Source organism: Panulirus ornatus, chromosome 42, assembly GCF_036320965.1.
Source record: "Panulirus ornatus isolate Po-2019 chromosome 42, ASM3632096v1, whole genome shotgun sequence".
Lineage (NCBI taxonomy): Eukaryota > Metazoa > Arthropoda > Malacostraca > Decapoda > Palinuridae > Panulirus > Panulirus ornatus.
This window is the reverse complement of record NC_092265.1, coordinates 30,975,481-30,986,729: the sequence shown is the minus strand read 5'-3', so window position 1 is coordinate 30,986,729 and position 11,249 is coordinate 30,975,481. Positions and strand designations below refer to the sequence as shown.

The window sequence follows — 11,249 nt, the reverse complement described above, 5'->3', positions numbered from 1 at the left end:
TTAAGATATAATCTCTATCAAAGGTACAGTTTCTAGATATCAGAGCAGCGAGGACATCTAATATATAAGAAACTAATGGAAGTTTTTAAATCCTTAGCTGAACCTTTGATTGTAAAACATTCATCCCTAACACAATGTTTACATATTTCCTGTTGAGGTCAGATTGTTATCCTTTCTACCCATTTTTTTTTATTGTGCTCACATACGCTAAATAGACTCACAAAATCTAGGCTAAATAACCTCAGAAAACTAAAAATTTTACCTTTATTAATGACTACGAAAAAACTTAATTATCTATTTTCATTACATATGTAAAGTCTGTGGGACTTCTGTCCAGGTACACTGTTTTAGGTGGTGGAAGACTGGTTGTGTGACTGCTGCATTTGGGCCAGTTCAAGAGCATGTTGGTGAGAGGCTTCCAAACCCATTAGCTAACGGACCATAGTGTTTCATGTGAAAGTCCGTTACTTTATTAGGGTCTGTAGGAGGAAAGTTCCCAAGACTTTACAGGCACTGTTTGTATCAGTGGGAGTCAAGGGTACGTGGGCGATTGTCTCTGAATGGATTTTGGGCAGATTTTTCACAACTTTCCTTTTCAAAGGTGAGATTGGTTTGTGGGTAATCTTTGAGAAGTGTCTCATGAGTATGTTTGTAAGTTCTTTGGGACAATGGATTTTAATGTGATGAGTCAGGTGTGCTTCATGAGTGAGGACTGGTGAGACGAGTGGTGATGTGGGTCTTTCGGTTCACTGTGTTGATGAAGGAGTGCCAGTTATCTGTTTGCCTCTATATGATTAGGTTAATGATAGATTTATTTAAGAATATTGATTTGATCTCTGATTTTTATTAATGGTGAGTGGTTATGTGTAAGGTGGTTTCTTTACTTTACGATGTGTGTAATTTATGGGAGTAGGTAGTAGTTTGTAGGAAGCTAACAACCAGGGAGGTATATTACCAGTACTAACCGCCTGGGTATCTGGAGGGTTAGTGACGCCTGTTTAGTGATCCAGCACTCAGGTGGTCGTCACGTTGCACTCCTCTGACCCAGGTAGCTGTCTTTTGTATTGACTGGGTGAGCTGGATGGAGTGTGCTCAGGATGGGTAAGTGGTCAGAGGATGGTTCCCGTAGCATCCTTCCATGTAATGCTGGTGTGAGCAGAATGTTGTTTCACAAAGTTAGCTGCAGGAGGTAGTGGACTGGGAGTCTGGTTGGTTGGTTGGTTGCATGGAGTAAGTATACTGAGAAGTTACAGTTGAAGAAATTCACCTCAGAGATCATAAGTGTGAATGCTGAACAAAGTGGACATTCCAATCTTTGATAATGGTAGCATCTTACCGAGGTTCTGCTGTTGGGTAGTGTATCTTATGGGGTATGTAGAGTGAGGAGGTATGCAGATGTTGATTATCTTGCACCTAGTACTGTGTTTATGGGATACTGTTGTTCTCTGTGAGCTGTTGTATGGTGTCAGTTGTGGAGAAAATTATGGTTTGGTGAATAAGTGTTATGAGTACCTACTCCTTGTCTGTTATTTCTTACAGCTGTGAGATCTGGATGCGAGACTATCTTCTTAGATGAGTTCTACAAGGGTACTGCATTCTCTTAATTAGCTGAGAATTTCTGTGTATTTGTTCTTATCATTACTAGCACTGAACTGCAAAGTCTTTAGTTTGTCATTGGAGTTCTGTGGCGTAGAATGATCTATTTGTGAAGACTGAAAATGCGCATTCTGTAATGCTGTTTATTGGAAATTTGTGCTCGAGGTGAAGGTGTTTGTGACGGAGTGTTGTAAGTTATTTTCTGAATGGCTGCTGTACGTCCAGTGTTCTGAGTAGTCTCCAGTGGATGACAGTGATGTACAGTGGAGGTGATACCAATGACTGTAGTTAAAGAACAAATTGTAGTAGTGCTTTTTGATATAATTGGCACTATGAACACATGTCATAAGCTGGAATTAGTAGTTAGATGACCTGGCCATTACTTCCCTGTAGTTAACACATATGTGTGAATTCTTCAGATGCCTGAGTATAACCTTAAATAACACACTGCACAAAAATTAACTTTACACCAGTGAATGAGAGGTCTCAAATTGATCACCTGTTAGCTTTAAAGAGGTTGGTATGTTATCAGATCTTTTAGTCGTTATGTCATTACATAACTTTGAAAGTGAAAATACCATTTTTATACTAGTTTTCTGAAGAGACGTAGTAAGAGCAGTGGTAAAGGGAAAAAAATATTGTCAGTCACACCAAAGGGGAAAAAGATATTGCTAAGCTCATTAAAGGAAAGATAATAATGTTAAGCTTACTAAAGGAAAAAATTTTTTCTTTAAGTTTATGACCGTATAGATTTCCCACATAATATCCTTCATGTCGAAATATACAAGGAGTAGAAATATGGGATTAAATGAATATTCCAACGATGGTCTAATACAAGAAGCAAAACTGATAACTAAAACACACAACACCACAGTGGCAGTCGGTAAGGGAGCTGGGAACATGGTTTAATACAAACATAATATCATGATCGTAGGAAGACTCTCCATATATAATATATCAAATAAGAAACAAAAATAGCCTCTAACATAGAAGATGAAGATAAGACATGGAAAACACAACACTAAAATATCCAGGGCAAATTGTACTAAAATTGTAATAACCTTAAACACAAAACTGACTCCAAACATGTACATAAACTAATTTACTGGTAAACAATAACACTGAGAGGAATACATATGAAAATTATTGGTTTGATGCAAGGTACAAAAAAAAGCCAACTGGAGGTGTACAGTACATAGCAAAGATAAACAATGAAACAGTTTACATGGATTAGTAATATTACAGCCAATTTTGTTGTCACTAGACTGGTGAAGCCATAATGCAAGAATAAACTGGAGTCCAAATATAAGAATCAAAAGTACAAAATACGTTGTGAAAACTGGTACCAGAATGAAATAATTAAACACAAGATGATAGACATCATCATAAAACATGGGAAATCCATGAAATAAAATTATCAATGGAATAATCATAGTTACACACATATGAATATTTCATGCAGTTTCAAGGAAAAACAAACTAGCTCAACTAAATACTTTAATGTGGAAACGTGAGGAAAAGAGAAAAGCTTTGGAATTGTTTTACATCTTGTACGACATTGTTACTTCACAGTGAGAGTATTCGCTTATACAGGGACATCTTGGGGCTTAGCGAGGCCATTCCTTTCAAATTACAGTCTGCGTACACCATCCAAATATATAAGTACGAATGGAAAATTTAAGTAGGCTAAACATTAAAGGAAAACATCAGTGGAGACCCATTATGAAGAAGAGCAAAATAACTTGTCAGCTTTACCTTTTACTGCAGATAATATCTGAAGAATTATTTTCAATGAGTCCTTAACTTTACAGAGATGCAGAAGTGTCTTGTTCCTCTGAAGAACATAAAGAACAAAATGGTAATCAGCAGCGTAGTTACAAGAGGATGGAGGGTAGGCCCCAGGAACCACCGACTGTTTAGGGTTTTTATGAAATCCAATTCTGCCTAGCTCCTAGGTTGCCATCCAGTCAATTTGGCCGTGATAATCTTGGCAAATCTATCCCCAAGGGTCCCAAATACCTAAACGCCAGTGATAAATAGCACCTCGACTTAACTCAAAATATCACATATTGTTTACTTGACACTTATAGAGCCTAGCTTTCATGTGGTAATCAATAAGATTTGAAAAAGAACTTTGTCTAAATACAACACAAACACTTTAAACAGTTAATGTTAGAAATGAAAAGAAAAGTACTAATTAATAATAACAAATATAAACAAACCGTAACTTTTATTCTGTCCCTTACCACCATGCATGTCTGTTCAAACAAAACAAACTGACCAAAAATAATTCTTTATGAACGTCTCGATTAACTAGAATTTCCCAAGAAACAATAACATATAGGAGAAGTTTTAGTCTGCAAACAAAACAAATACTTAAAACAGCTAACACAAAAGTAAAAAATAGATATCATAAATGATCATAAATTAAAGCCAGTAACTATCAATAGCTGTCGCTTACACTCACGAATGGCTGACCCGTACCATATTTTGGTCTTCCGCTTCACGTACAAATCTTGACCTATAACAATTCTAAATTACAATTACTATAATTTTCTTTAATCATTACATTACAATTTTCTTATGTTAATAATTAGTATAACAAACACAAACAAAAACTGTAGAACTATCAGAAGACAAATTTCAGGCAGCAACTATGAACAAGCGGGAAGGTTTGATCATTTCTCTCCTACTCCTGCCTCTCTCTCTCCGTCTCCCATATGGCCTTCCCATACACCAAGATGATATATATATATATATATATATATATATATATATATATATATATATATATATATATATATATATATATATATATATATATCTGGCCAATTCCCTGATCAACTTTGTTAAAGTAGGTTGCATAAAATATACAAAATCACTAACCTCATTACAGGTTACTATATTATAAGAAATATTTTCATAGATTTTTGTTTATACTCCATAGATTTGAGACACTTTAAAAGCCTAGCTTGTATACTAAGATTTTCATCCTCTGAGCGAAGCCATACAATAATCGTCCTTATCTACTCTGAGCATTGGATAGCCTCCTGATGATCAAGATTGCTGTTTTGGTTGTCCGTTTCCCTTGTTACTGGTGCGTCTCACTGCACACCTTACATGAGAGCCTTCCACAGTATTAGGGACAGCTGCTGGGCCTCACTGTAGCTACTTCTGGGACGGTTGCCAATCTTCCTCGTATTCCCTCATGACCACAGCGCCAAACCGACTCCCGCCATCAGGCCGAAACGCACAAACATTTCTGACAAAATTGAGACAACAGCTTTCGCGTCAGTTTTGACACCAAGTGAATTTATACGACAATTACGCTCAAAATGCTTGGTTTTTCGTTCATGGATTGAACAGAAGCAACCAACGATGGTTGCTACTGCCCAATCCATGAAGTCCCCCCCACCACGGAAAGGTAACCAAGCTTCGGGGGGGATGGGTGTTTACCCTGACGCCAACGGAGAAACTCAATACAATATTTTCATTACAACTTTCCTTAATCTTGAAAAATGCATCAATCAGAGGGAACAATAGCCCCAGCCATATGAAGATTGGCTAACCGAATCCTTGCGCATTGTGTAGAAAGTGATTTCTTTGAGGGTTGCTTTATGGAAGGCACGGTGGCGTCGGAAGAGTTTCATTTTTTCTTTGAAGACGAAGGAAATTATCCCGGTGAATTTATGTATTTTTTTTGGGCGGGATAATGTTCCCATTTTTTTTCTTTCTTTGTTTTTCAACGTCCCTACGTAGATATTATGTGCCATCCACTACTGGGAGAAAGCCAGACTTCCGCTAGATTAACGTAATCCTTGACGGGGCGAAACTAAAGTTGTCTTGGTGTTGGTTCCTCAGTGATAACCCAAACACAAACACAAACACACCTCCAGTGTCCACTCTAGGGCCGTGTTCTCCTGCAGCACCAGCAGGAAGAAAGAACTCCGGTTCCTCACAAACTGAATCTTTTGGCACGGGGAGCGTGTGTCATCTGGACACGCCTTTTAACGCCCGTACGAGGTGCGGAGTGCAGTCGGTCTGTAACGTAGGACATGTCATGTGTTATTGGTACCAGTCGGTCTAGAACGCTGGGCCTGACATGTGTTGGGGGACCAAGTCGGTCTTGAATAGTGGGCCTAACAGGTCTTGAGACCTGCCATGTCTCCCTGAAGGTGGGCCTGACAAGTGGGGTGGGCTGCATTTCCTCAGGGATGGTGGGTCTGGTAGGGCGTGTGGGCTGCAGTGCCACTTGAGTGGGCGAGGTCACTTGGTCAGCATCAGTGGGACGGTGAGGTGTCACTTTTGCACAGCGACCGTTGACGGAGAGTGGTGTCACGTTGGCAAGAAGTGCCTTCTTGTAGGAGGCATAGCAGGAGTACTGGATGATGGCAATCCCGCGGTGGTTCTCGTACGTGGATGCAGCCAGGATACTTCTCCGTGGTGGGGCTCGCTTCGTGGTTGGTGGATGTGGCCCTCCCCGCCACATGGTCACAGTGGTTGACCTATTTTACGTCAACACATTACGAGGTCAACCTTCACCAAATCCATATGGCGTTCATACCAGCTTCACCCATATTCCATTTCTTCCAATTCCACTTCTGGGTATTCCACCTGCATATCCACACAGCCAAATTCCACTCCATCCATGACTTCCACGTCCGGGTACTCCACCAATTCCACTCCATCCATCTCTTCAACGTCTGGGTATTCCACCTCCATATCCACACAGCCAAATTCCACTCCATCCATCACTTCCACATCTGGGTATTCCACTTCCATGTCCACACAGCCATAGCCCATGTCAAATACATGGACATATTCAAATTCCATCACCTGGACAAAGGAGAATCGTCCTACCTCCTTGGTGAACATTATTATGTTGAAGTGTTCGAGGAAAGGTTGAGGGAGCTTGCAAGGCGGAGCAGAGATGTTCACTCGACAGAAGTCACAGCTCAAATGATACTCTCGGTCCCGGCTCCCTCCCTTATATAACCTGGGAACTGATCATATCCTAGCATAGCTTACTATAGTGAAGTCTAATATAGTGAAGTCAACACTTTAATTCAGTTAAGTTTATTTCTCAATAGTTTGATACATGTGCCTCACAACAGTTCCTTCACCCGTAAAATGTCCCGTCACAGAACACAAGGATTGTCATTATAATTCGTTTTTATCAGCAGAAATTAGATGAAAGTGACTAAAGATAAGTGGTTTAATATGTTATGTGTGTTCTCTGTCATCATAAAGATGGCCATCTACCCTGATGTGTAAAGAAAACATCAATTTTGCCGAGGCTGTGGTGAAGATAAGATCACAATAATATGAGAATGTGGTCATACGATGGTGTAGTCAAGATGTTGTGTTAGAACTATGTAGTGAAGATGGGAGTGTAGTGAAGAGGAGGATTTAGTGAAAATATGTATGTTTCTTCACGCTGAGCCATTCCATATAGATGAATGTATCTATAATCTAATTGCGGTAAATTACCATATGACTTTAAAGGCACCAGCCAGCAGGAAAAATGTCGGATATAGGAGTGACTGAATATTTTGTTGGGTAAAGAAATAATTGAATATTTGGTACGATCGATCAAAATGCTTTTTATAGGCAAATAATTTCTGATTTTTCAAATGATTTTTTCCATCTGTTGGAACTGGTGTAAGTAATTAAAGATATGAAAACCGATGGAAAAGTTCAGTTTAACGCTTTTACGAATGTCTTGCTGCGTGTTTGGGAACAGCAGTAAACTACAGGAATAAATTGGTCTAATGTGCCCTGCTCGTCCAACAGCAGATATTGTATGGTCTGAGACATTATTTCTGGTGGAGGTGGATTCTCTCCGGCATTGCGTAAATCACTTCCACAAACTTGCGCCATTTTGCACAAATACAGATCCGATATGATGCATTTCCCAGCTCTGTTACGTTATGGACCCTAGTCATCTAGCCTAGCCTAGCCTAAATAAAAAGGTGTGGAATAATGTGCAACATTTCTCCTTCATTACAAGTGATAATAAACCTAGGCTATACAGCAACCAGGAACGTCCATATTTGTCTAACTTCTCACATGTCTGTGTCATCTGTCTGCAAACATGTCGACCATTACCATGAGGGCAATTGCGGCTTTTGATTTTGAATATCACACGTTTCCTCTCTGCCGTGAGATCTTCATACTTAGATAAAATGGTGGCCCGTAAGAAATATATGTCCATCGAAGGTCAACTATATGGCTCAATTCCATCATCAGTTTGTAAGAAAACTGAAAAGGTGAGGTCCCACCGAGATTCGAACTCGGATTGCTGGATCTAGAGTCCAGAGTGCTAACCCTTACACCATGGAACCTGATAAGAACAGATGTGATTTCATCTAAATGTTTTACATATAATCAACCAGAGGCCATTCCTCCCTCCCTGCCTGCAGGGTTCAAGGTTTTCTAGAAGGTTCTCGAAGATTCTGGGTAGGAACTGCCATTGAGAGGACGTAGTTATACGTATCATTAATGATATTGTTGTTGACTTTCTGATTTAGAAAGATAGATAGATAGATAGATCGGTAGATAGATAGGTATAAAACAGATATTAGATAGATCGATAGATACGTAAGTCTGTATATGTCAATTTTCACAGAAATCATTGATATCTGCGTTATTCTGCAAGAAATACATGTACATGGATGTAGTGATAATATGGGTTAGGTATAAGACCAGTCGTGTTGAGATTGTAGTGAATGTGACCATTGACTTCAACCTTAATGGTGTAGTGAAGATAAAGTTGTAGTGAAGATAAATCTTGAAGTGACTCATAAGTTTGTTGTGAGTACAAGGATGCATCGTAAATGAGTACTTCCTACCTGAAAGTCAACAATTACAAAATTGATCAAGTATAACAACATCCTCGGACAACCAACTACAAACACCAACCATAGAGTGAACCTGACTGTCACCTAACGACGACCTCTCAAAGGTAATGATCTTACCAGAATCTTCGAGAACCTTCTAGAAAACCTTGAACCCTGCAGGCAGGGAGGGAGGAATGGCCTCTGGTTGATTATATGTAAAACATTTAGATGAAATCACATCTTTTCTTATCAGGTCCCATGGTGTAAGGGTTAGCACTCTGGACTTTGGATCCAGCAATCCGAGTTCGAATCTCGGTGGGACCTCATCTTTTCAGTTTTCTTCGATACTGATGATGGCCGCATTATCCTGTAAGTTATATATACTTTCATATATATACATAAATATGTATATATAAACATATATATGGAATAATATGGTTTTATCAATAGCCGGAGACAATTCCTCCCTCCTTGCCTGCAGAGTTCATAGTTTTCTGGAAGGTTCTAGAAGATTCTGGTGAGATAATTGCCATTTACAGGACGTTGTTATACTTCATATATCAATGATTTTATTATTGTTGACTTTCAGATAAAGATAGATAAATAGATAGATAGATAAATACATAGTTAGATTGATAGATTGATAGAGCAATATTTAGATAGGTATATAGATAGATAAGTTTCATCAATACTGTATCTTACGCCATCTCCTGTTGCTGGACATATGTTCAACCAGCATTGGGAAAACCTCCAGTAGACCTTAATGTAAAGCAAGATAATAACAAAACCTGCAATAAAAGAATACGATCAACTCCCCAGTGCAGAAATATTGTGACCAGAAAGTCTTCTAGCAAGATGTCAGACGCTTCCACGGGAATCACAAACATAACATGAAATATCTGAACATCAACAATAACAAAACTAATGATGATAATGAAACTATAACAAGAAAAAGGATAAACATATGGAAAATAGTGTTCTAGATTATGCCTCTAGAAAACAGAAACTTTAACGAAAATTGTGAAAAGAAATACCCATCTGGCTGATACGACACAGTAAAAGAACCATCCCACAACCAACTCTAAACTGAACCTGACTGTCCCCTAACAACGTCCTCTCAATGGTATTTATCTTACCAGAATCTCGTAGAACTTTCCAGAAAATCAAGAACTCTGCAGGCAAGGAGGGAGGAATGGCCTCTGGCTGCTGATGATAACCACATTATTCTATATATATACTTTTACCTACAACCGAAGGTTGACCGGCCAGCCCAAGTGGCTACAGAGGTTGTATCCATGAAAGAAACGGACCCACCAGCAGACGAATTCGGTTGGCAGGTTGTATCGAAGAAGAGGAAAAAGAAGGTTGCCCAACCAGCCCAACCAGAAGGGTGTAGCAAAGAAACGAAAGAAGGCTGCCCAACCAACCTGGGTGGTAGTAAGGATGGCTGCTCCACAACCCCAGGTCGTTAGGCAGACTGTAGCCATGGAAGAAAGGAAGGCTGCTCGTCCACCAGCCCAGGTACCGAGTGTGCGTGTAGCTATGCTGGCTGACCCACCAGCCCGGGTAGATAGCTACGCCCAGATGGCTATGTCGGGTGCAGCAAAGAAGCAAACCCCACAACTACTCCACGAGGTTTGCAAGCCTGCACCCAAAAAGATGAAGACGAAGGTTGCCACACTACCCACTGCACCACCACATGTCTAGAAAGGGAAAAGGTAGACAGAATGGCTGGAGGTCCCACTCCAACAACAAAATCACCTTAGGAGCCAAGTTCCATCCATTATTGAAAAAAAAAAAAAAAAAAAATATATATATATATATATATATATATATATATATATATATATATATATATATATACAAACTACATTGCAACTTACATATAAATAGAATCATCAAGCTTCACTATATTAGCTTTACTATATTTAAATATAAACAAGGTCTAACCGAGGTTACTTGGTTGAGCAAGACGTGAGAATATCATCAACTGGCACTCCAGCCCTGGGTTGAAATTGTCGCTCTGACGTATTTCGAGTTCAGTGCTGATACAGGATCATTGATTATAGGACTATCTTGTTAGTCTGTGTAACTTCGCCTGACCCAATCCAAGTCTTCAATGGCTTTCTGTTACTACAAACGGGATTACGAAGGAAAGGCTTCCTTTGTTAGTTTCATGAATACCTTCGTTCAAATGAAGGGAAAGACTATTACTATGAAGCGGTACCTTATCAGCAGGAAAGAGCTGCAGCAACGGTATGAAAGTTACTGCAAGATACATAACGAGCCCGTGGCTTCCAACGTAAACATCGGCCGCCATTTGGGTTCACTCGGTATCATGTGTGACACCAAGATTGGACCCGTTGGGAAACAGGAACGATACTATTCTGGTATCATGTGGCTCGATGGCGCAGGATCACCAACTGAAATGCAAAGAAAATGGAGAAAGCCGCCCAAACGTATCATGAAGGCCGTGCAAGAGAAGATCGAGAGGATCGGTTGAGAGACGATATCGCTCACAGTATATTGAAATTTATGCCCAAGACTTCCCCTGATCTCCAGACACAGCCAGCCACAGAGACCACCAGCCCCGCTTCCCAGACACAGCAAGTCACAGAGACCACCAGCCCCGCTTCCCAGACACAGCAAGTCACAGAGACCACCAGCCCCGCTTCCCAGACACAACCAGTCACAGAGACCACCAGCCCTGCTCTCCAGACACAGCCAGACACACAGCCCACCAGCCCCGGCCCCCACACAGAGCCACAAGATCCTGATATTGAGAAGACAAATGAATTTCTCGATGATTTTTTG

The 11,249-nt window shown here is 40.0% G+C and overlaps 1 non-coding gene across 1 annotated transcript; it reads left to right on the top strand.

Moving 5' to 3' along the window:
- Positions 1–8,687: 8,687 nt before the first annotated feature.
- On the top strand, positions 8,688–8,759 carry TRNAQ-UUG (transfer RNA glutamine (anticodon UUG)). The gene has a single exon. It is a non-coding gene; the product is annotated as a tRNA-Gln (tRNA).
- The last annotated feature ends 2,490 nt before the right edge of the window (positions 8,760–11,249 follow it).